Source organism: Artemia sp. Qi Xiang Cuo, chromosome 7 (genome assembly GCF_049724085.1).
Source record: "Artemia sp. Qi Xiang Cuo chromosome 7, ASM4972408v1, whole genome shotgun sequence".
NCBI lineage: Eukaryota > Metazoa > Arthropoda > Branchiopoda > Anostraca > Artemiidae > Artemia > Artemia sp. Qi Xiang Cuo.
The window spans coordinates 15,072,210-15,099,413 of NC_142800.1; the positions used below are offsets into that span (position 1 = coordinate 15,072,210).

General features: G+C 35.8%; 1 protein-coding gene across 2 annotated transcripts in view; it reads left to right on the top strand.

Annotated features, from left to right (window-relative positions):
- The first annotated feature begins 20,776 nt into the window (after positions 1-20,776).
- The window catches only part of LOC148949995 (homeobox protein six1a-like), a 69,760-nt gene continuing 63,332 nt past the window's right edge, over positions 20,777-27,204 (top strand). Inside the window, exon 1 of one of the 2 annotated variants that reach the window (XM_089092059.1) lies at positions 20,777-20,866. The gene's annotated coding sequence lies outside the window, so the exon portion shown is untranslated. Of the gene's footprint in view, positions 20,954-27,204 lie in introns of both variants that reach the window. The other variant, XM_089092060.1, reaches the window with a different exon arrangement.

Below are 27,204 nucleotides of genomic sequence, written 5' to 3' on the forward strand. Positions count from 1 at the left end.
CAAATGTAAATTTCGAGATATGCAATCGATTTCAAATTATTTAAAAACTACATATGGTGTGTCACAGTTCCAGAGCTAGTAATGCCACATTCGTCCCTAAAGAGTCATGTAGTTCTCTCAAAATAGACGACAAATCTAGACACTTTTAAAGCTTCATTTAGCTACGTTATTTCACTTGGTATTTCATAAAATTCATATACAGTGATGTCTGCGTATCAGCTAATAGGATGGTCTGTGGCAAGCGTGGGCGCCCATAATGATGGGGGGGGGGGTCAGGAGGGGACGCCAGCCCCCTCCTGGGTGAAAAATGCTGCCTTATTTTTTATATTTTTGTTTTGAGATTTCTATTATATAGTATTTAAAGTGCCTATTAGACCAGGTAAGCCCCCCCCCCACCTAGGAATTCAGCTTATGGGCGTTCATGGTGGCAAGGCTGCATCCAGGGGGGTAGGGGGTTTAGTTAATAGGAAAAATAACTTGATTTAGCACTTTCCTTTCAAATGATCCCTTAAATAGCTCTCTACGATACTCCAGTGCCCTGCTAGCAGTGACGAAGAAAAAGAAGAGGACAGATTAGTGCTACCTATGCAAAAAAGAGATTTCCCTTGTTGTTCAAACCAGGGTGTTGTAAGTCTCCTGTAATAGGTTATTGGCCATGGCGATCTCAATAACGTAATTTTGTTTCGATCCTATAATATTCTTTAATGAAAAATTTTATAATGTCTTTCGTCATTTCTATTAAAAGCAATCAATTTATTATTTTCACAAAAATAAAAATTCGGTACTTCTATGATAAAGCGCCGACCTAATATTCTTCATCCATGTAGAACCTGTTTCTCTGATGGTCAATCCTAGTGAAATATACCTAAATATGATACAAATATAATACTTTGCCCTTCACCCCTATGTGCAAATATATAGCCCAAATTATATATTTTTCATCTATTCTGTCACTTCTCTTTGTCTTGTCTCAAGCTAAGCTGAAAGTAACTAAAGAAAAAAACCGGTTCTACAAAGCGTCAATGGATGAACAACTTGAGTGGTCAGCGCTATATCATACAAGTACCGAAAATTCTCCTATGGTTTGGGCTAAGAGTAATTTATTTAATTAAGAGTTATTTGCGTGAAAATACAAACATCAAGCGATCCTTGCACCTACTCCTGGCACCCAGGCTCCGCCAAAACACATCATAAAACACAATCATGATTTTTTAGGAAAAAGAGACTTTGACGGTGTCAGTTTCCCTGAAGGAGGGGTTCGGATTAATAGGATATTTGAAATCGTTCCCTGTTTGAAAGTGTTCACAATACATCTTCATGTTTGCCTCTATGGCAACTCTAATTGTTTTACTTAATAATCTTTATCTAGTTCTGTAGTTCATAGAATAGGATCCCTCCTATTTTCCAATTTCCCACGATCTTCTTGTCGTTTCCATGGAAGATTCTTTAGTTGCTCTTGCTCAGATTTCGACGAGGACACGTGCCTTCATTAGTCAAAAGGTAAGGTAAAACATTCTCATCCCTATTAGTGCAAAGATAACAATTTACCGCTCAGGTAATGGATAGAAGTTGCACGGTTAGGGGTGCCCTCAGATTAATTTTGTAGCATGGCAATAGGTCTCTTTAATACGAAGAATAAATGTTGGGAATTCGTTGTAAAAACTTATCATCGGCTGGAGTCGAACAAGTGACATCGATTCATGAACTTTAGGAATTGTATTTTCAAAATAAAGGAGGGGGGTGTTGCAACTTTTTTAATTTCTTTCAATTAAAATGCCAAAGAACGGCATTTACTAAGGAAAGTATCAAAACAAGGTACTTTTCAAAATCCAGGGGGAGGAGGCAAAACAAACAAGGGGGCATATTCACCCCTCCCCCAAATTGATGCCACTGAGTCAACCCCATGGTCTCATAGAAACAGACTTTCTCCGTTAAATGGACTACGCTAATCACAATAAAGCATTGAAATAGGGGGGCTGATTCCCACCACAGGAGAAGCTTTTCTTAAAAAAAAAAAATCTGCAATTGACGTAGCTGTTAAGGACGTAGACCAAATTGTGTATTTTGTGTATACTAGCCTTACTTACAGGGGCGTAATTTGCTATGGGGCAGGGGGCAACTGCCCCCGAGACCCCAGTTTGTTCCCGAGCTAAAATTCAGTGTCTTCAAAAACATTGTCAAAACTGAGATATGCAGGCATAATTCAAGGATCCACAGAAACAAATCAGTTTTTTTTTTACTATATCTTTGTCCTTATGCTATTATATGGCTGATTTCTCACTGTCATTTCCACTTGACTTGGGAAAGTCGGCTCCTGCTTTGTCCCTTTCATTATTTTGATGAAATTATGCCACTGCACATATAGGCCTATCCTTACTGGATCTGCACTACTACATTGTAAGAAAAAAAAAATAGCTTGTTATTGGCAGTCAAATAAGATGAAATCAAGCATTTCGTGGTATCAAACTGTAAGTAAGGAGCGACCCAGCTCAATAGCAACCGAAACTCTAAAAAACGGAATTTTGATACCAATGGATACTTCAAAAGAATCAGATTTTTAAGCCGATTTCAAATACAAGTTTCATCAAGTTTAGTCTTACCCATTAAAAGTTACGCGCCTGAGAAAATTTGCCTTATTTTCAAAAAAAGGGGAGAACACCCCCTAAAGGTCATAGAACCTTAATGAAAATCATACCATCGGATTTCAGAGAACCTTACTATATAAGTTTCAAGCTCCTATCTGCAAAAATGTGGAATTTTGTATTTTTTGCCACAAGAAAGATCACGGAAGCGTGTTTTTTTTTTTTTTCCAGGGGTTATGGTATCGAACCATTCGTCCTAGAATATTGCGGGAGGACTCAGTGCCCTTTGTAAGTGACCAAAAAAATGGAGGGCAACTAAGCCCCCTCCGACGCTCATTTGTTTCCCGAAGTCACCCGATCAAAATTTTGAGATAGCCATTTTGTTCAGCATGGTCGAAAATACATTAACTATGTCTATCAAGATGACTTAATACCCCAGAGTCCCCAGGGGAAGGGCTGCAAGCTATGAACTTAGCCCAATGTTTACAAATGGTATTATGGTTATTGGGAAGTATAGAGAATTATTCAGTGGGGATTTTTTCTGGTAGTTGGGGGGGGGCGGGGTTTATTTGGGAGGATCTTTCCATGGGGGAAGTTTTCTTGGACGAAGGGACACTACTATGAAGGGGGTGCCGGACTTCCCAGCATTATTTAAAAAAACGATCAGAAATTACATATGTAAACCTCTCTTTCAGTTCTTTATTTGTATGCCTTTTATATTGGCAGATGTAATGGTTTACATAAATTCCAAAGATAGACGATAAACGTTGATACATGGTCTTTATTAAATAACGTGAGAATACACATAGAGAAAATAAGGTAGCACAAAAACAACTAGCTACGACGAAGGCGAACGATGGACTCCTTTTAGAAATGAGCCAAGAATATAACTTTCCTGGAACGGAAGTTCCAGCTATTGGTTGTTCAACCATGCCTGGGAACGGACCCTTTCCCACGACTAGCCTTAGTCCCAAAAGCCCCCCCTGGACTGTTCTCGTTGACATATACATGGCCAAGTCTCTAAGAAACGAGACACCAGAAAAAGGCTTCTCGAATTTATGTTCCAAATACTTTAAAGATTCTCCTCCCTGTTTTAACTTAAATTTCCCAAATTTGGCTTATCCCTTTATGATTAAACCCTTAAACTTTAATTTAATTCAAAACATTCTATGCCCTTTCCAAATTATTCACTTCTCACCTACTAACATTTTACAGCATAAACTAGTAAATAATTACATAATATAAAAACTACATAATACTTGCATAAGTAAAAACTTACATAGTATAAACGAACCACACTAACAACAGTAGTCGGAAACTGGATATTTTAACACTTCATTTTTCTTTCTATACTTTAAAATAGACTTGTTCCCCATCCCCTGAATTTGATGAGGACAAGGAAAGTTGGGGTTAGGCCTATGTATAAACTTTGAATTAGGGCAAAAGGAATGATCGGGAAAGGCTAATTAATCCTGAAAATGCCAGCGACAAATAAATCAAATTGCAGAAACTTTAAAAATCATACCATGCTGCAATGACGTTAAGATATTATTCCCAATAAAATCCTCGGGGTTTTATTGCTGCGGAACGCCTCGGTTTAGACCTATTTGGTTTTTCTCTACTAACTTGTGGTTCGACAAATGGCAGTACTACTGTTGATATCTCTACATAACTATTAGCGCTACGCATTAAAACCATCCCGTGAGGCATCAACCTCATCCCACTAGACCCTGCGAGGAATCAGTAACATCTCTCAGTGCAACAAAAAAAAACCATCCCGTGAGGCATCAGTACCATCCACCGTGACTTTACACCCAGCTCCATTTTCCTGGGTAGCCAAACCGCCCGGCGAGGCATCAGTACCATCTCGCAGTGCAAAAAAAAAAAACCATCCCGCGAGGCATCAGTACCATCCCACGGGACCTTAAAACCAGCTCCCATTTCCTGGGTAGCCAAACCGCCCAGCGAGGAATCAGTACCGACTCGCATTGCAACAAAAAAAAACATACCGTGAGGCATCAGTACCATCCCACGGGACTTAAAAACCAGCTCCCTTTTCCTGGGTAGCCAAACCGCCCTGCGAGGAATCAGTACCATCTCGCAGTGAAACAAAAAAAAACATCCCGCGAGGCATCAGTACCATCCCACGGGACCTCAAAACCAGCTCCCTCTTCCTGGGTAGCCAAACCGCCCTGCGAGGAATCAGTACCATCTCGCAGTGCCTTCTCATTATCATTGAGTCCAAATTTCACCCTCGTCAGCGCAGAAAAAAATTCATCGGGCAAGGAAGACGTGTCTCCTTTCCCCACTATCTGTTCTAACTGTTCATATTGTATTGGAACCTTGTACGCATCACCTAAACAAAAAGAAATATGGACTATGCTGTAACAAATATCGTTTGTAGGACGGTCTAATCCACTCCTTGAATAAATTTAGAACAAATCTTCCAAGAACTACACCATCAACCCTGGCTTCTAAGGACACCCTACATGACCTTCCTAATTTTTGCATCCTTCTATAGAATAGATATACCCTTTCATCCTTAAATTGAGCCACGCCTACAAACTCTGCAACCATTTTGCCTACTATTTTGCCTGGGGCATATACTACAAGTAATCCACCTTTTAAACTTGACAAATTTATAATCGTGGGATCCAGATTCCCAAAAAAGGAGCGAAACAAACCATGGGCCAAAAATGACGCAAAGCTTTTGAATCAGACCAATAACTTTGTAACAAATTTTGTAACAAACTTAATTATTTTTCCCCTTTTCTGACTTTGTGAGTGGCGTTATTACTAAAAAAAAAGGGTCAATTAGCGATCCTATTACTTGGGACTGTTGAGGCTGTTCTATTGAAGGATTAATTGGGGGGGGGGGTGCTCAGGGGAGTTGGAGGGTTTATTGGGACCCATGTCTTGATCTTTTGAAGGTAATCATAAAGTTCATCTTGATCGAAATCAGGATCATTTGAGTCAAATAAAAGAGGTGGAACTATGCCATTTATCGGGAGTTGGAGGGTTTGTTGGGACCCATGTCTTGATCTTTTGAAGGTAATCATAAAGTTCATCTTGATCGAAATCAGGATCATTTGAGTCAAATAAAAGAGGTGGAACTATGCCATTTATCCTTCACTGTCTTACAAAATCAAAAGCAACCTTTTTGTTATATCCAATTTCCACAGGATCAAGTATAGGAATAAAAACTGACATTTTGAGATCAAAATTTGAAAAAGCAATTACTCTAAAAATTTAAATGTTGGTTTTAAACACAATTCTTTAATTACGGACGCTAGATTTTGGGCAATTAACCTCACTTCTAACAACAAAGGTCTAATAAAATTTACTGTGTTGTTTAGCCGTGGTAAATCACTTACGAAAGGTCGTCTGTCTCACATCCAATTGCAGTTGGTCTCAATTAAACCACTAGCGTGAGTCATAATTGAGAATTAATTTTTGATTATCGAATTCACAATGTTAAATTTTGTTTGGAAACTGTCAAATGTAGATCACACGTCGACTGTATAAAATCAGGTAAAAAAAACTACCAAACGTAGAATGGCTAAGTGAAGGTAGAAATCAACCGGAGACTTTCAGTTGTAGAAATTTGAATTAGTAGGTAGAAGCTATCGCGAGGAAATCCATATTAGGCATTGTGTAACAGCCTATTTCAAAATATTGATTTAAAAGAAAGTGTTTCTCAAGAAGGCGCTTTGAATAGAAGAAAGTTCAATACCTCGTAACATTTCGATGTCTTTTTAATCAGTCTTTTGTAGTATTTGTGGCTCAATATCACAAGCAATTTTGGTAGTGGGCGAAATAGCTCTTCAATATGTTGCCAGTATTTAGCGTAAGATGTCGTAAGTACTTATAACGGTCACTCAAATGTCACTTGGAGGTTTTCCACTAGTGATATATGCTCCACTAGTTTTAACCGCTTGCCACCACTCTGTAAACCTCTATTTAAGTTCTTTATTTGTATGCCTTCTATATTGGCAGATGTAATGGTTTACGTAAATTCCAAAGATAGACGATAAACGTTGGTACATGGTCTTTATTAAATAACGTGAGAATACACATAGAGAAAATAAGGTAGCACAAAAACAACTAGCTACGACGAAGGCGAAAGATGGACTCCCTTTAGAAATGAGCCAAGAATGTAACTTTCCTGGAACGGAAGTTCCAGCTATTGGTTGTTCAACCATGCCTGGGAACGGACCCTTTCCCACGACTAGCCTTAGTCCCAAAAGCCCCCCCCTGGACTGTTCTCGTTGACATATACATGGCCAAGTCTCTAAGAAACGAGACACCAGAAAAAGTCTTCTCGAATTTATGTTCCAAATACTTTACACATAATAAAAAAACCATTTTTTTCAACTGAAAGTAAGGAGCAAAATTTAAAACTAAGAAAAAATATTACGTATATGATTAGGTTTGGCCCCTAGTCCTTACCTAGCTCTTTACGCTAAAGTTTTTTTTTGTACTCTCATCAGAGCTATTTATTCTAATTAACAACCTTTGTGATTAATGGGTCATTCTTAAAGAATTGGAAAAAATTTGAACTTTAGCATAAAGAGCGAGGTATTGACTAGAGGGCGAACCCCCTAATATACGGAACAGAAATATACGAATATAGAAGTTCGTTACGTAAATTATTTCGTAAATTACGTCAGAACAAAATTTTGAGAAAGCCATTTAACCAAAAAAAAAGTAAAATTAATATGCAAATTTCGTTTTAATTACTCATGTATGGTGAGCCAAAATCAAAACTTCATTAATTCAAAAATGTTCAGAAATTAAAAAAAACAAGTTTTTTTTTAACTGAAAGTAAGGAGCGACATTAAAACTTAAAACGAACAGAAATTATTCCGTATATAAAAGGGGCTGTCCCTCCTCAACGCCTTGCTCTGTATGCTAAAGTTTGACTATGTCTCACAGCTTTTTTTTTTAAACAATCAAAAACTTTAGCGTAAAGAGCGAGACGGTGAGGAGGGGACAACCCAATTCATATACGAAATCATTTCTGGTCGGTTTAAGTTTTAGTGTCGCTGCTTACTTTCAGTTAAAAAAAACTTGTTGTTTTTTATTTAATATCAATCCAGATCAATCCATCAAAGGAGACCAGTATTTATTTTTCGGTATAACGACAAGTGAATATTTTTAGAGTCAACCAATCAAATCGATCTAAGTTTGTCTTTTTTATTCTAACCATTTTTGCGAACTCAAATGTAGCTAGGATTGTAACAACAATCTCCAAAAATTTAATGCTTGGCAAAATGTATATTCTTATCCAGATATGACAATCCACAAATGATAAAAGACTTTGACAAAAACCAGCAATCTTATCGTTTGTTTAATTTATATGATTATTTTTTCTAAATATTAACGTTACCCAGTTAATATTATATTACATAAAATATTATAGTAAATTTTATAAATATTATTAAATATTATATACAGTATAATATTATAAAATATTATAATAAAATACTATCCAGTTTTAACGTCTTTTGTTGTTTTGTTCGTTTCTTGAATTCGATTTCTTAACTCATTTTGTAAACTCAGTGTCTTGTATTATATCACGTTTTTGTTTGTTTGTCACATAAATTTGTGAAATTAGTGATCATTTTCGATAACTTCCGAAGATTAAATTACTTCTAGTATAAGCATTTTATCAGTGTCGACACTTCCAATGACAGTACAACCATACAACATCAAAATTCACCTGTCTTATTTACTCCCCCCTTTTATAAGTACAAAATCATAAGCGACTCATCGGGCAAAGAAAAAGCATAAAACAAGGAATTCATTTGATTAACTTAGGTTTAATTTTCATAATTTGCAATCTTTGTTCCAAAGGCAGTGAGGGTCATGAAATCCCTGCGTACGAACTAATTGTAAAATTTCCTAAAATTTTGTACAAGATGGATGTCTCAAAATTTTATTCATATATCTTAGGGAATCACGCGGGGTGGGGGGGGGGGTTAGCAAAAATGGCAAAAGAGCGTGGTTTGTTGCTATCTAATCAATTTTTACCCTTAAAAAGGACCCTAGAAAATTACAATTTCCAGTTCAATGAGTCACCTTCGTTTCTCTGGCTATTCCATCCATACAAACTTGGATTAGGAATAAATAAATAAATAAGTAAAACAAAATGATAATTCATTAAAGGCAAATCGAACTTCACTCAAGCAGCACTGCCACCTACACCAAGTACTGCCACCGACATCAATTTTTCGGTCGTCACCTAAAGTGTCATTACTGAGTGTCGTGTTTTTTTTGTGTGTGTGTTATACGTGTTATTATTTCTTCTTTTTTTTTGTCATCGAACCAATGCTATTGTTCCAATTTATTGTTGTTGCAAAGGTTTTCTCCGGCCATTTGACAGAGCATCAAAGATTCAATTTCTCGTAGTAAGAACAAATGTTTCACAAATAATTCTGCACTCGGTCAAAGTATCATTGTTATAAATGGCTATATAAAGGTGGTTTTTTTGTTTCTATTGGTCATTGCAAATCGTTTTTGTTGAGTTTTATATTAGCTTCCAAAATTACTCAATTGTAAAATGATTGAGTTTTATGCGTCAGTCTTTCGTTTGATGTTCCCAAATTTTATCATATCTTCGAAAAAAAGTTTTTACTTGTCTTCTTATATTCTATAACGAGCGGAGATTTTTTTTTATCTCCAAGAGAACTTCACTCAAGGAGGGTTATATCTACAGAGAATTTGTCCTGTGAGAGCATTTCTGTCGTATTCTAGATGACTTAGAGTAAAAAACAGTTTGAAAATTTTGGTCTTTGTCAAGTCTTCTAGACGTTGTGCATAATAATAGCAAATAATGAAACATTCCATTCTTAAAAAAAATTTTCTTTTTTATATATAGAAACCTTGGCTGTCTAGGGAAATACGTAAACAATTTCTTAAGCCACACAGCCTTTCCATTCAAAGCATTTATTAAATAAAAATTATGATAGAAAAACGGGTATATTATTTAAACAAAGCAGTGGAAAAAAAGAGAGAAAAAAACAGCAACATTTAAATAATAAAGATCAGAATATTTCGAATCCATGTCCGGGATCCTTTATCAGCCGAACAAAAAGTTAAATTAAATTAAACGCAACATAGAAAGAAAAAGAAAAACTCACGAAACAAATAAATAAAACTCACATCTCAATTTCTTTCTGTTTGTCATTTCTGTGTAGCCTATCCACGTTATTTGTAGTGATTACAGTGATATTTGGAAATTATTAAGATGTGAGTTTTATTTTTTTGTTTTGTTTGTTTTTCCTTATATGCTTTGTTTAATTTAGCTTCACTCATTTTCCCCGTTGATAAAGGCTCCTGGGTGTTGAGTCGAAATTTTGGATCTTTAATATTTAAAGTTTGTGGGTTTTTTTCTGTTTTTTTTCCACTGCTTTGTTTAAATATTACACCCATTTTTATGTATTTTCGTTCGTTAAATTCTTCTAGTGCAACATAGATATGACATTCCGGTGCATTGTTTTCGATTCAAAATGTTAGTTACGAGAAAACATGTCTCTGCCCAACATGTAATCAGGCTTTAGAGTGGACGGAGCAACCATTTTGTTTGTTTAAGTTATAGGGTTCAAATATTGAGCTCACAAAAGGCATTGAAGACATGCTCACGGAGGTTGCACTGGGCCTATTTTACCATTGAAGAATGGGCCTTGGAAATAAGTAATATGGATTTACGTAAATTTGGACCCTTTAAAGTATGAGATTCGCCGATAGGACTCTCAAAGTTAAAATTAAGCAACAGAAGGCAGTGTTGGTGAGAAATTGAGCCCCTAAAAATCGTATTTCTAGAATATAATCAAAATTGGTTGATTATATGAAATTTATTTCCCGTTCTTAACAAGTTACAAACGGAATAATAGTAACTGAAGTGAAAAGAGAAAAAGAAACTTAAAGAAATACAACACAATATACACAACAACAGAAAGGAAGATCTTCCAGCGAATCAACTAAAGCAAACAGAGAAATTACACTTTACACAAAACAGATAAATTACACTTAAACAGCTGTAATAGGATCTATAGCTCCATATTTTGCTGTTACTTTAGAATTTTTAGGCCCATGGTGGGGGATTAACAAGGTACTTACGATATTTGTAAGAATAAGAACGGAGAACTCTTTAATCCCCTTCTATTCAAATGGGCCACAAGGAAGATAACGACAGAATGTGTGGGATAACAAAAACACTATAAAGGCGCGCCAGTAAAATTTACTGCAACAGTTTACTGCAAACAAGATGTCCGTAGGTACGTCAGGTACGTCAGGTACGTCAGGCTTTTCCCCCAAAAGGCTCAATAGGAGCCAAAAGAGTCAATTTAGGATTTGACGCAGAAGACCTGGATAAGTAACTGTAGCAGTGTTACCAATGCTTTGAAATAAAATGTACCGGTTTTTCAAATAGAATTGTACCACAAGAGATAAACTTGTACCATCTGAAGAGTAGGTTAAACTTTTGCCGCAACAAGAAGAAAATTTTGGATAAACTAAAACTTGAACAGATATCCAAGTTAGAAAGGATCAACCCCTAAGAGTCATAGAACTTTAATGATAATCAAACCATCAGATTCTGCGTAACAGAAAACCCTTCTGTAGATGTTTCAAGCTCCTACCTGCAAAAATGTGGAATTTTGTATTTTTTTTTTTTTTGCCAGAAAAAAGATCACGGATGCGTGTTTAGCTTAAAGTTTTTTTTAGTTCTTTCAAAAGAGCTATCTAGTCTAAGTAACCGGCCTATGTGATTCAGAGGTTTGTGGTTCGAATGCAATTCAAAATTTAGTGTAAAGAGCAAAGCATTGATTAAGGGGCAAACCCCCTCATATACGTAATAATTTCTATTCGTTTTAAGTCTTAATGCTGCTTCTTACTTTCAGTTGAAAAAACTGTTTTTTTTTTATTTAATTTATATTAAGATCTGATGTTTTGGGTTTCATTTAATCATTCAGCAAGAATAAACTATTGTATGACTTTATTTCTGCTCGTCAAAGGTTTCAATATGCCTCTCTACCTTTTCTGAGAATTCTATTTTTGATATTTGAAAATCTTTTGAATTTCTTGGTGAAAAAAAACTTTGATAAACTACAAAGGTTGATGGTGAAAAATTTGGTGAATATATGGTATTGGACTCTATCAGGGCGTGGGTATGGGAAATTGTACAGTGCCTAGAAGCTTAACATAGGCTGTATATGGCTATATATGGCCCTAAAACAGAAATACTTGGATATTCATAGCCTTAGCAACTAGAGTCACTAAAAAGTTACCCTAATAAAGAACCTACATTATGCAAACGTTATGCACATAGGGATGCCAGTGAAGGTAATCTAAATGGATTATTCCCTCCTCCTCCACGATGTGCAAAATCTTTTTAAATGTAAACAATGAAAAAATTATCTGAAGTCTAATTTCAGATCTCATGTGTAACTAAGTTTGTTTTATTCGTTTACAAGATTTCTATTTGGTTTATTGCTGTTTCATAGCTCAAACTGTTCTCAAGTTAGGCTGCTAAGATCTAATATACATATGTTCAAGAAAAAACCTCAAATATAATGCACTGGTTCCAGCACGGAGGATATACATAGCCAATAATGAAACCCAAACTCATAAAGAGCAAATAAGAAATATTTACTAGTGCAAGTTCTGCCTTCCTTAGAAGAAACACTCTGATATTTTGAAAAAAAAAACTTTATAAAAATTATAGGTATTTATCTCTTATAGCCACCACACCCAAGAAGTAAAGTTAGGTTAATCCTAATGAAAAATTTCTTACTTCATAATATGCAGAATAATTGTAGCTAACTCATTTTGCATGCAAACCCGCTATGCTTTACCCCTACCCTCACCTAATATGCAAATATATAGCCCAAATTGTACATATTTCAATGCATTTTCCCACCCGCAACTCGTTTTTTACAATTTTCGTTTTGTCACGGTTGATTCCATTTACAAGAACGCAGGTTGAAATGCATTGCGAGAATAGCCGGAAAATATATAATTTGGGCTATATATTTGCACATTAGGGGGGGGGGAGTAAAAAATAGTGGGTCAATATGCAAAATATGTTAGCTACAATTATTCTGCATATTATAAAACAAGAACTATATCATTTGAGACAGCCTAACTTCACTTCTTGAGTTTATTGGCTAGAAGAGATCAGCACCAAATTTTAAAATAGTTAGGCTACTTACATTATTCCTGAGTGTATTTCCCCTTGCTTACCCCCCCCCCTAATGTGCCAATATGTAGCCACAATTGTAATTTATCCGTGTATTTCCACATGCCACTGTTAAAACAGAAGGCGAACAAGCAATGTCGACAAAATTATGCAACGGAAAAATTCAAAGAAAATATATAATTCGGTCTATATATCTTTTCCATTTGGGGGGGGGGGGATAAAGTAAAATGAAAAATTTTAAGGTATACTAAGAGCTATATGTTTCGTAATTTTAAAATTTGGTTTCAGAATTTTATTGTGTTTTGTTCTGAGGAGGGCAAACACTCTAATATTACCAAAAAAAAAATCAATAAAAGCACGAAAAAAAATGAGGAAAGGGGAAAGAGAAAGTGGGGAAGAGAGAAAAGACGGAAAGGGAAACATTTCAGCAGCTTACAAGAATTTATCCCGGTCGCTCAGCAAAAAATAGACCTGCAACCAATGGCAACTGAAAAATTACTATTTGGTAAATTGCTGTTAGGCCTACTATAATTAAAAGTAGCCTACTTTGAATGCTCTTTTCGATGATTTTTTTTTCAAATTGATTTAATTGATTTTGAGAGTTTTACTCAATAAATAGTAGAGCCTACTGGATTTGTCGAGGTACTTACTATAAATGTTTAAGCTTATCCAACGTTATTTAATCTGCTGGTTGATGGATTGATCAAACAAATTTTAACCAAAAAACATGCCAGTTTTCTAAATTTGAAATATTTGCGGAAAAACGCTACATTTTCTGTGAAAAATCCTGCCTGTAGATCACTCTACTTTGGTGCAAGTAGTCTTACCAAACAAAAATAAATTGCAGTCAAAACCGGGAGTCCATGGATACATCAAGAAACTGGGAGGATAAGGTTGAGGAGCAGGCCAATTCTCCATCACCTGGTGCACATTTTGGAGCACCACTTGTTCTTCCACACTTGGAACATTTCCACCTCACCTCTTTTGCGCCCTGTATGGGGCACTTCCCGCCACGCATTATGCACTTCCCTTCACTTTCCGTGCGCCACCTATTCAAAATTTTGAAATTAGGCAGCCCATCGAATAAGGTACAAGTAAGAGTATGCTAAAAAAGAAAAAATTCGACTATAGTCAGTGGAAACTTTTCTATTCCCCATTAATAATGTGCACTAAATGTTTCCCCTGACTAAAACATAATCGAGCTATTAGTTAAGAGCCTCACGATGATCAGCTGAGGACCTAAAGTCAATGACGGTGGCCATTTTGTAGGCGTGGAACAAGGGGAGGGGGACTAGGGGGGTTTGACCTCCCCCCATCCCCAAAACTTTTGTCCAAATCGTAAGAACGTAACAAAAATGAATATAAATAAATCTTTGTTAAACTTTTTAAATATTTTTTGTAACCCCCCCCCAAAAAAATAAAACAAACAAAAAAAAAATTTGTAACCTCCCCCCCCCGATACGGCCCTGCGTGGAGCATATCACAAGAGGTGTGTAGAGAACACCCCTTCTATCCCTTACATTAGCTTACTAAGACCGCACTAAAGTGTACAATTTTGAAAAATGTAAAACTTTTCTTGGTAAGAAGAAGTTTTTTCCCTCACTCCGACCTCTGGAAACTTTATACAAAGTCGCAAAAAAAAAATAAAAATATAATAATAAAAAAAAACTGCAGAGATCCATAGTAGCCTAGGTCTAAAATGTAACGGCTTTGCTAAGTTTGCTGCACTGAGTCATTGATCAGTTTTATATATTTAAACATTCTTCTTCTGTTTATTTTTGTAACTTGAATTGAATAGTTTATTTTTATTTTCATAGTTATGCTTCTCATAATAAACTAGATAACACTTATGTTACTGAGTGCAAGAACTAAAATACATGGAATTGAAATTTTCTTGCAACAAGGTAATATGCCACATGCTCTACTCAATTGCTTCAGTGTCTCCGTGACCAGACCTGAATAATGAATTAATTTGGTAATAATTTTCCATTTAAAATTTGATAGCTGATCTGAATTCTATCTAAATAAAAAAATATAAAAAACAGCGGTCCAGAGGATCCTCACCAGCACAATATATGCCTTAGGACAAAATGCGGGGCTTAGGCCCGTACACAGGTTAACTTCTGGGTCATGAACCCTAGCCCCCCGCTCCCCCCCCCCCAAAAAAAAAATCTGTCATATTTTTCTATAATTTTCGTATATTGCACGTCATGGCTGTTTTGAAAATTCTAGCCATGATAAGTTATAAGTTTGGGGCCAAATATTAGGACTAAATAAATAAAAAAAAAAATTCAACAGAAAGTAAGTAGCAACATTGAAACTTAAGACGAATAGATATTTTTACGTATATGAGGGGAGGGTTGCGCCCTATTCAATTTCTTGCTCTTGACACTAAAGTTCGAATTTTGTCCCTATTCTTTATGAAGGACTCCTGAATCACAAATGCCGTTTAATCAGAATAAAAAGCTCTTTTAAAAGCACTAAAAATAAACTTTAGCATAGAGATTGAGGTATTTACGAGGAGAAGATCCCCCTTATATACGTAATAATTTCTATTCGTTTTAAGTTTTAACGTTGCTCCTTACTTTCAGTTGAAAAAACTTTTCTTTTTATTTAATTTCTAATCGTTTCTTAAATAATACTGGGAAATGCATCTCCCCCTCCGTGGAAAATTCCCTTTCCCCACGAAAAATTCCTCCATGTAAAGATCTTCCCACGTACCGCACCCCCCTCCACCAGAAAAATCGCTCCTGAAAAAAACGTTTGTATACTTTCCAATAACCAATACTATATGTAAGCAATGGGCAAAGCTCATAACTTGCAGCCCTTCCCCCGGATACTGTGGGCTGCTAATTCGTCCTCAAAAACATAGCTGTTAGATTTTTCGACTATGCTATAAAATGGATATCTAAAAATTTTGATCTGGTGACCTTAGGAAAAGAAAGAGGGTGGGAGGGGGGCTAGGTGCCCTTCAATATCTTTGGTCATGTAAAAGGAGCACTATAACTTTTTATTTCCGATCAAATGAGCCTTTTCCTGATCTTCTACGATCAGTGATTCAATATTAACCCCCCCCCATGGGGAAAACCAACCAAAGAAACAAAACAAAACAAACAAATAAACACGCATTCGTGATCTCTCTTCTGGCAAAAAATGCCAATTTGTATCCTCTACAGTAGGGTTCTCTGGTATGCTGAATCTGATGGAGTGATTTTCATTAAGAACACTTGATGTTTGAGGGTGTTTTCCCCTTTTTCCAATATTAGACAAATTTTCTCAGGCTTATAACTTTTGATGGGTACCATTAAATTTGATGAATTCTACATATTTGGAATAAGTATCAAAATTTGATTCTTTTGGTGCATGAATTGTTATCAAGAATCTGTTTCTTAGAGCTTCGGTTACTATTGAGCCGCGTCGCTCATTACTTGCAGTTCGCTAACCACGAACTGTTTAATACGAAAAATGTAACATCAAGATAATTATAAAACAATATTTGACAATTTGCTGCAGTGAAGCCATTGAAGGTCAATTATGAAGTGAGTAATTGATTTTGGAAAGGCTAATATGAGACTAAAGGTTAATTTCAGTGAATATCTGGGTATGACATTGTCAGCTTTAGCAACCATAGTCAACATCCTTTTGACCCCAAAACCACTAAATCAATATTTTGAAATGTCATTTTTTTTTTTTTTTTTTTTCCAGAGTTAGCAAGAGCGGGTAGACTAATAGTGGGTAGGGCTGATAGGCCTACTAATATTCAAATAATAAAAAAAATAGGTCACAGCTAATGCTAGTTTTTTATGAAACGTTCAGGTATAGATGACCAGTGTGTTTTTGTGACTTCAACAGGAAAAATTGTATCATTTAAAATCCTAAAAGAGGCAAAACTTTTTTCTTTTTTAATAAGCTTTGCCAAAATAAAAGCGATGTGTTTCTGTTATATTAGGAATTTGAATTACTAAAGAGAACGTGACTAAAAAGTTCAAATTCAAAAAACTGGCTACCTGATTTTAAACTTGGCTTAAACTTTCGGCAAAAAGAATAACTTTAAAAATTATCTCTTGAAATCCTAAGAATACCATTTTTTTTTAGTAAGCTTCAACAAACAAAATGCTTCTATTATCCTGGCAACAAGAGGAATCATAAAAATTACATCAAACAGCTCGTGATAACGAAGTGTGAGTAAGGAGCAACTCAGCCCCAGTTGTAACCGAAAAACCCCAAAAAAACAAATTCAAATTGACAACAATAGATACATGACAAGAATTGACTTTTAATGGTGATTCCAAATATATAAAATTTATTAAGTATAAGGTTACCCATCAAATGTTACGAGCCTGAGAAAATGCACCTGATTTTTGGAAAAGGGGAGAAACATCCCTCCAAAAGTCGAGAAATCTTATCGAAAATTGTAGCACCAGATTCAGCGTATCAGAGAACCCTACTGTAGGAGTTTTAAGCTATTATCTTTAAAAATGCGGAATTTTATTGTTTTTGCCATAAGGAAGATCACGGATGAGTGTTTTTTTTTTTTTTTTTTTTTTTTTTTTTTTTTTTCTAGGTGCAATTATATCCGTAACCAATCGTAACCAATTATAACCGATAGTTCCAGAAGATTAGGAGAGGGCTCATTTGAACGGAAATTAAAAATTCTAGTGCCCTTCTTAAGTGACCAAAACACTGGAGGGCAACCAGCACCTTTCCCACAACCTTTTTTGTCCAAAGTTATCTGATAAAAATTTTGAGATAGCCATTTGTTGAGTATAGTTGAGATATCCACTAACTATGTCTTTGGAGATAACATGATTTTCAGAGACTCAGGACGAAGGGCCGCAAGTTATGAAATTTGTCCATTATTTACATATAGCATTTATTATTGGGAGAATAACGACATTTTTCGGGAGGAAGGGGGATTTTCTGGGGAATGAATTTCAACGGCGAGTATTTTCCATTGGGATGGAAATTTCTGAGGATGAACTTTCCAGGGAAAATTTTATACGGGAGAAATTTATCAGAATTTATATACAAAATTCATTTTATTTTTTCTACTTTCTCGTTGGCGATTCCATTTTACAAGTGAGGATACTCTTGGGAAACAAGTGGGGATACTCTTGGTGTCCGGGGCAAATTTTCACCGGAGTTTGAATTTTCTGGGGGACTTTTACGTGAGATTTGCCACGGGAGAAAACATCCATGGAGGAATAATCAACAGAATAAGTTCTATATGGGGAAGTTTTCCGCGAGAGAAGCATTGCACTGGGGTGGGGGAGGGGTGAGGTGTATTTCAGGGAAATACTTTCCACACAGGGGAAACTCCACCATTACCCGAAAACGATCAGAAATTTTATTGAAAATAAGCCTTTATTCAAATTAAAGTATGCTAAGGAGTATTCTTTGTATTTTTTTTTTATTTGAATTCATCCTGAATCTAAGTTTAATATTCATTTGCTTTGGAAGCGAACTTTAAACCCCCCCCCCTCCCACCCTAATGCACTGACTTCTCCGTAAGTCGCTCTTTTCTTCAAATTGATCTAATAGTTTGTCAAAATATAGGAAATTTTATTGCATCCACACAACACAAGGCAAACAATTTGCACATTAGAGGAGTGGGATAAGTACATTTCCGACGCAAATGAATGTTCCACGGTGAAATTCCGATTATAAGAGTATGTGTCTTTCTTAGTTATCTCACTAGTGAGTTACTAGAATATTTAACAAACAAGTATCCCCCGACAGTCCCGAAAAGAACCCTTGAAGAAATGCTAGACAGACGACAGCCACGAGTAAGACCAACAATGAAAAGATGGATTGAAAGCTTCGACCGTCAATGTATTGCGTAACTATCTAAACAGCACAAGAAAAAGAGTGCCCAGTCGAGCCCTGGTTCATTCCCTCAGAAGGAGTGGCACAAATACATTCCGGTGTTAATATACAATCGCTTCTCTTGAGAAGGAAATTTTCTTAGAAAATGATTCCTACTTCATAATATGCAGAAAAATTGTAGTTAAAATTTTTTTAAGTCACTTCCACTACAATTTAAACCGAACCCCCCTCTCTCTTTTAAAATACAAATATATAGCGTTGATTATATTCCCCATGTGTTTTTTCGTTCCTTGATTTCATCAGCGTTTATTCAATTTACGGATACTAAGATGAAACAAGAGTGACACATGGTAAAATGCTTGGGGAATATATATAAATTGGCTACATGTTTGCAGTGGCGGATCCAGGGGGAGGGTGAGGGGGGCACACGCCCCCCCCTAAAGTAGTCTAAAGTAGTGTACTTTTCGCAAGATTACGTTAAATAAACTTGCTCCTAACGCAAGTTTATCGGATCAGCCTATGTTTCCCCCCCCCCCGAAAAATCATGGATCCGCCCCTGCATGTTTGCACATTGGGGAGTGGGAGTAAGCCATAGTGTTGACATTCTTTAGGGTCAAGAGCCAAAATTGTGCATTAATACTTATGTCCCGCGAGAATTAACGCGGAAATAAGCAGACTAAGTAATCTTGATAGTAATTTTCACTGGAGTCAGTTAGGACCTAGTATCGGTATTGTGTGTGTTTCCAATTTTAGAAAATTGTACTTGTGTATTATCCAGAACACATTCAAGACGTGAAGTTAGGTTATTCATGATAAGATGGTACTTCTATGTTAAACGCACTCTTTTATATAGTGCTAGTTTGGTTAATGCTAATGAAATACAATAGGATGAATGTATAATAGTTTAGAAACAAATTTGGACTATATATTCGCACAGTAGGGGTAGTGGAGGCAGTGGCGGATCCAGGGAGAGGGCGAGGGGGCGCTTGCCCCCTAACATAGTCCAAAAGTAGTATAATTTACTTAATTAACGCAAATTTGCGTTAATTAAACTTGCTCCTAACGTAAGTTTATCGGATCAACCTATTTTGCCCCCCCCTATAAAAATCCCGGATCCGCCCCTGGTGGAGGGTAAAGCATAGCGTATCTTAAATACGTAACGTAACCTAACCTAGGTACCTTTTTCTCCCCTAAACCCCCAAAAACAACAGTTTAAATATTGTCAACACATTGAAAACCACGCTAAGCATTCACTACTGTATAGCACTGTCTTGAATTAACCTATACAAAACGGGTTTTCTGTCGCGTCTCCAGTTTGACAGATATAAGAGTGCATAGAAGTACCGATATAATATACCAAAATATGATGAAAATGTAAGAATTTAGTAACAAAATAATAAAACCACAAAAAAATTATGGAAAACAGGCCGTCCAGAACGCATTATATTAAATACCTAACCAAAATACCAATACTATATACTAAATATTTAATTAAAATATACCTACATAGTAATTTATCTCATTGAGCCCCAGCTAATTATAACCGATTTAAAACAGACAAATCGATTTTTCTCAGATGAAACAGAGCAAACTTCTTGAATGTGTTCTAGATAATACACAAGTACCCAGGAAATTTTTTAAATTTATATTCCGAGGTATACAATCAACACGTCCAGTACTATACCCATGATATAGCTTGTCACATAAATTGCCTTATACTTAATAATTGTCAACTGTGTTAGACAATTCTCTTCCGGTATAATAATTGTGCAAAGAGGCGGCACTTTAATCTAAAAGTCAATTAGTATCAACAATAAGCCTGTAACTCTAATTTAACAACCATTATTAAATTCAGCATCAAAAATGTTGGTTATCATTATTATAAAATTAACTATGACAGCATTAACAACCTAACCATAAAATTCTCTTCATTACCGACTATCAAATCCGTCATTCAACAGTGGTAAACCATTATCCAAAATTTATGTACTAATCCCACCTTTGGCACCCATCTATAAAGTCTATTGTCATGCCAACAACTATTCAAAATAATTGCCTCAAAATAATATAGGCGGAACTTATTTTCAAAACAGCCAATGACAATGGAGCATATTATAAACAGTACCGCCCACAGTGTAAGAATATCCGCTAAGTGGTAGTCAAGTGAGCTTAGTATACACTTGTCTTTAGAGTTTCGAATTTCGAAGATTAAAACTGATCAGTGTTGACTTTGGACTAAACTGTGGTGGCAATAAAGGTATCATATTTAAAACTGTTATTTAAGACGGTTTTTGTCAACAGAAACCAGACTATACCGAAAAGGGGAATTGTCTTTATATGTGAAGTAAGTTGATATAGTGAAAACAAATACGTATGGAAATTTAATTCAGGCTCATGTCTTACAAGGCATAGGTTTAGTATCAATTCAGCGAGAGCCGAAAACATTTTTAACATACCTACGCCATAATAAAGCTGAAGCTGGTATCAATATACTATTAGACCTGTTTGGGAAGGAAACATCTTAAGAAAACAATTCCTACTTCATAATATAAGTAATGATTATACTTAGTCATTCCGAAAAGCCATGGGCGTACGTAGCTTCTTGTCTACGGGGGGGGGGGGGTCAGCCGATTCTGTGATGAAGGGTGTGGGGAAAGCTGAAGTTATATTGTCAGTTCACAAAACCTTACAATGCCATGGGCGTATTTAGCTTCTTGCCTAGAGGGGGGGTGCAGCCGATTCTGTGATGAAGGGTGGGGGGGGTGGAGCTGAATTTATATTGTCAGTTCACAAAACCTTACATTGCCAGCAAGTTCTATCATACCTATGAAATCTTTATTAATAAGTATTCACCAAAAATCATAAATAAGCTTCAGCATTAATCTTCTTGGATTAGAGCCAAATCTTTCCAAGACATTATGGATAATTGCTTCATGTTTGATTTTTATTTTCTAATTTTGGCTGTTTATTTCTAACTTTTTCAACCATCTAACTTTTATCAACTGCTTACCTTTTTTCAACCTTCTGCTTTTCATCTATCAGCTTTTTCAGCTATATCTAGCGTAAATTTGAAGTTCTAGGGGGGACGCAACACCCCCTGTCCCCTCCCCCCGTATGCCCATGCGAAAAGCACTTCACTTAACTTCGTTGGCGGATCCGGGTGGACCCTGGCCCCTCCTAGATTTTTTCTGGGACCTTCGTTCCGGTAAATTTCTTGGTGGCGCTATAATTTAGCTAGGATGAAAGTGGTAACTTTTATATGCTCTTTCATAATTCAATAGTCGCTTCTGGGGCAAATTGCATCTTGAGCCCTTAAAGAGGCCCCAAAGGTATTTTATATGAAGTATGAAAGAGCTTAAAAAACATCATACGATGTTTACACTTTCATCCTAGCTAAATTATATGGCTCATTGGAAATTTACCATGAACTTTACACCCCCCTCCCCACCCGCTAATGTGCAAATATATATCCTGAATTGGAATATTCCCTGAATTGTCGACCGCTGACTTTCGAATCGTAAAATTCAGCGCTATTTTTGTCGATGGCATTTCAAAAACTTGAAACGGTAGGAAAATGGTTTATATTTGAGCTGCCTAATCAATTAGGTTTGAATTGTTATAAATAAGTATTTTTGGAATATATTAATCTTGAACTACTTATTTATAAACTAGTAATACGTTTTTAACCACTTTTCAATAACTTAACTAGTGTTGATAACTTCTTTGTGTGGTTAAAAAAATGAAATACCTTGGAGCCCCTTTAAGGATTCAAGATGCACTTAGCCCCGGAAGCGATTATTGAATTATGAAAAAGGAAAAAAAAACATCAAATGCCGTTTTCACTTTCATCGTAGCTAAATTATAGCGCCACTTAGAAATTTACTCTCATTCCTTGTTTTTTCCACTCTTTTTAAAAAAATAAGTTTTTCAATTATCGGCGCCCTTGTCATATTGGGACTCCCCCCCCCCAAAAAAAAAGAAGAAAAATCATTTATTTGTGCCCTTGTCACATTACCCCCCCCCCCGCCAATATTTTGCTCTGGATTCGCTCCTGATTTACTTTACCCCTCCGCCTTAACATATAGCACAAAATATATTTTTTCCATGCATTTTTCCGTTTTTTGATTCCGTTAACGCTGCCTTAATTTATGGTATTAAGTTGAAACACAATAGTGACGCATGACAAAATACATTGGAAATATGTAATTTGGGCTGTATATTTGTACATTAGGATGGTTGGGGGTAAAGTAAGTTTATGTGCCTTCATGAACGGTTTTTTGCATGATTGATTTCGCATTTGTTATTAACCGAATTTTTCCGAACATTTTGTTGCCAAAAACATTTCTGTTGCTCAAATGCCAAGGCTTGACATTTTTTTGTAGTTTTACTGGACTATAAAGTCTCCAAAGAAACAAATCATGGAACGAAGGCTGGTTTTGTTCTGGTTCTTGGTTGCTGGCTGACTAGCTCGAAAAACTAAATCAGGTTTCGGTAAGTTTCAGGGAGGCAATGCAGAGGAACAAGTATTGAATTAGTAAAGCCATGGGGTAGAGCTACGAGATACTATGCTAGTAGAATATGACACTTTTCATTGTGACAGTCTAGGAGGGAAGTAATTTGTGTTGTTTTTTTTTCAATTTTTTTTAAAGTGAAAATACCCAAAAAGACATCCTCAATGAAAATACCAAAAAAGCTATTTCAAAATCGAAGGGGAGCAAATTTATGTTTTTATTCAATTTTATCAATGAACCCACAAATGATACCCTAAAAAGACATTTTAAATCAAGGTACAAAAAAAGTTATTTTCAAATCTAAGAAAGGGGCAAGTTCCCTCCTCCCTACTGACATCCCTGCATAATGGCCCAGTGGATGACAAAAGCTTAAAAACTTGTTAAATCAATCGAATTAAATATTTGGGAATGGATCTACAGCCTACTTTAGGTCTTAGAGTCGTCATATTTGTTCAATTGACTATCTACTGGGATTGGTATAAATAATCCAGGTATTTGATCAAGTTAATATTTCTATATTTTTCTTCTGCAATGTCTAACCCAATTTGTTGAAAATAATTTCGATTTTGAGATGAATACAAAATTTATGTAGCTGGTGGAGATGGAACAACTGCCCTCATAGAAAATCTTAGTACTTTTAAGATTTTCTCAAATTTTTTATGTTTTCATGTCATCATTACGTTTTCTTGGCTTTTTTTCCAATCACTATCACTCAAAAACAACTTTCTGCGAAATCTAAATGTATGCCTCAAAAGGATTTAAACCTTAAAAGATATGCTGTTTAAGCTTATCAGCATCCCTAGTCAAAAGCCAAATCCAAGATATTTCCCTGAACTCCATAAACCTGTTGAACCCATGCATCATCGATTATTTTTCTTTAGAATTCTTTCCTACTTGTAACACATCCCAATAGAAAGGTATCGAAAAAAAAAGTTTCTTGGACGGTTGTATGGACGGATGGATAATAAATAGACTTATCTATCAACAAGTGAAATGACATCATTTTTATACAATCTTAAAAAGGGCTTATGCCAGATTTGCCTCTCATTGACTCGGATTATCTGTCTTGGCTTTTTCTACAATTAAATAAAAAATACAAGTTTTTTTAACTAAAAGTAAGGAACGACGTTAAAAATTCAAACGAACAGAAATTATTCCGTATATGAAAGGGGCTGTCCCCTCCTCAACGCCTCGCTCTTTACGTTATAGTTCTTTATTGTTTAAAAAGAAAGAGTTGTTAGAAAGTCAACTTTTAGCGTAAAGAGTGAGGCGTTGAGGAGGGGAGAGCCCCTTTCATATACGTAATAATTTCTGTTCGTTTTAAGTTTTAACGTCGTTCCGTACTTTCAGTTAAAAAAAACTTGTTTTTTTTTTGAACGTTTTTGAATTAATGCAGGGTTTGATTTTGGCTCACCGTGCATGAATAATCAAAACAAAATTTGCATATTAATTTTACTTTTATTTGGTTAAATGGCTTTCTCGAAACTGTTTAGTTTTATTTACGAACGTTTTTATTAGTAATAAATATACGTAACTTAAGAATTAACTTACGTAACGAACTTCTATATTCATATATTTTTAATACGTATATTAGGGGGCTCGCCTACTAGTCAATACCTCGCTCGTTAAGCTAAAGTTCGAATTTTGTTCCAATTCTTTAAAAATGACCCCTTAATCACAAAGGCCGGTAATTAGAATAAATAGCTCTTATGAAAGTACTAAAAAATCTTTGGCTTAAAGAGCGAGGTACTGACTAGGGGGTGAACCCAATCATACACGTAATATTTTCTGTTCGTTTTAAGTTTTGATGTTGCTCCTTACTTTCAGTTGAAAAACTTGTTTTTTTTTTTTATTTAATTTCTGATCCTTTTTTTAAATAATGCTGGGAAATCCGGCTCCCCCTTCATAGCAATGTCCCTTCCCCCATGAAAACTTCCTTCGTGCAAAGATTCTCCCACATAACCCCAAACTCACCCACCCCCCTACTACCAGAAAAAATCCCCCCTGAAAACGACGTCTGTATACTTCCTAATAACCAATACTATATGTTAACATTGGGCAATGTTCATAACTTTCAGCCCTACCCCCGGGGACTTCTGGGGATTAAGTCATCCCAAGGACATATTTATCATATTTTCAACCATGCTGAACAAAATGGTTATCTCAAAATTTTGATCAGGTGACTTTGGGAAAAAATGAGCGTGGGAGGGGGCCTAGTTGCCCTCCATTTTTTTGGGTCACTTAAAAAGGGCACAAGAACTTTTAATTTCCGATCCAATGAGTCCTTACACGATATTTTAGGGCCACTGGGTCGATAAGATCACCCCTGGGAAAAAAAAACAAAAAAAAAACAACAAATAAACACGCATCCGTGATCTTTCTTCTGGCAAAAAATGCAAAGTTCCACATTTTTGTAGATAGGAGCTTGAAACCTCTACAGTAGGGTTCTTTGATACGCTGCATATGATTGTGTGATTTTCATCAAGGTTCTATAACTTCTAGGGGGTCTTTCCCCCTTTTTTTGAAAATCAGCCAAATTTTCTCAGGCACGTAACTTTTGATGGGTTGGAGTAAACTTGATGAAAGTTATGTATTTGAAATCAGCATTGAAATCTGATTCTTTTGATGTATATATTGGTATCAAAAACCCGTTTTCTAGAGTTTCGGTTACCATTGAGCCGGGTCACTCCTTACCACAGCATATATAATATAGCAGTAGGATCTTTCCCTATCTCAGCCATTATAAAAACCCGGACCGAGGTGCGATTGCTCCAGATAATGTATAAACCGGTATAAACATAAGCAACATTAGATCTTTTCACGGGTAGACAAGTCAGATCTCTCTTGAACGCGAAACTTGGCTTCAACATTGGAACACTAATTTTAAATTAATTTATTCCAATATATACATGAAAATCGGTAATTAGTATTGCAATGTTATTATTAGATGTTTTTAGGAATTAAAAATAGGTTTCGAAGTCTCAAGTTGGTTTCAAGGGCATTTTGAGAAAGTTTCTGCCAAAATACGTGTTCCAAGAATATTCTATAATAGGAGTTTTTCAGGCGTAAAGCCCCGTAAAATTTTGACTGCCACTAAAATGTGTGATGTCCTTCAATTTTCTAAAAACTCATTAAGAATTTTATGAAAAACACTTCTTAACAGATGTTTGGCATTTTCTTGGATAGGGCTATTGTGGCAACTTTTACCACAGCAACCAATAATTAGAGCTCAAGTCCTAAAATTGGTCTCAATCAGGAACCACCCTTATCGCTATCTAAATTCACAAAGTGCAAAGATTTTAAAACAGAGTTTTTTATTTTTTAAATTTCAGGAAATGTCTGCCCATTTAATGCGAAAACATTATTTTAAAACGAAACTAGTCTTATCTAGAAAATAAATATTGCAGAAAATAAATATTACTACGTGAAAAAAAAATGATAACACATCCAGTGGTGGATCCAGAGGGGGGGCGAGGGGTGCCCCCCCCCCCCTAATGTAGTCTAAAGTAGTGTAATTTACCTAATTAACGCAAGTTTACATTAATTAAACTTGCTTCTAACGTAAGTTTATTGGATCAACCTTTTTTGCGCCCCCCTCCCCTAAAAAAATTCTGGATCCGCCCCTGAAACCATCAGTTGAGGCCAATCAGTTGATTTCACTGTTTATAAATAACAGATTAAGTCATAATTTGTATATAAATTAAGTCATACCTGTGAGATGGGACACTTGCAAACCACTTGGCCGGCTCACCAAGTTTTTTTCTGCTTTCGCAATTACGAACAATGCACTTTGTAACCATTTCTCATTGATTGACGCAAACACACTAACCCGCTAATGCAGAAATAAGTGGGAAGAGCTTTTTGTTCACACCGAGAATGAAGAGCCAGAAATCATCTGCGGTAAACTTACTGCCTAATTATATAAACTGTGCTCCTTACCTACAGTTCGTTACCACGAATTGTTTGATTAGCCATGGCTTGATGCCCACAACTACTTGATTTTAATTAAATTAGTTGCCTCAAAAGAATTGAAAACCTCAAAAGTTATGTTGTTTAAGCTTATAAGCCTCCCTAGTCAAAAGCC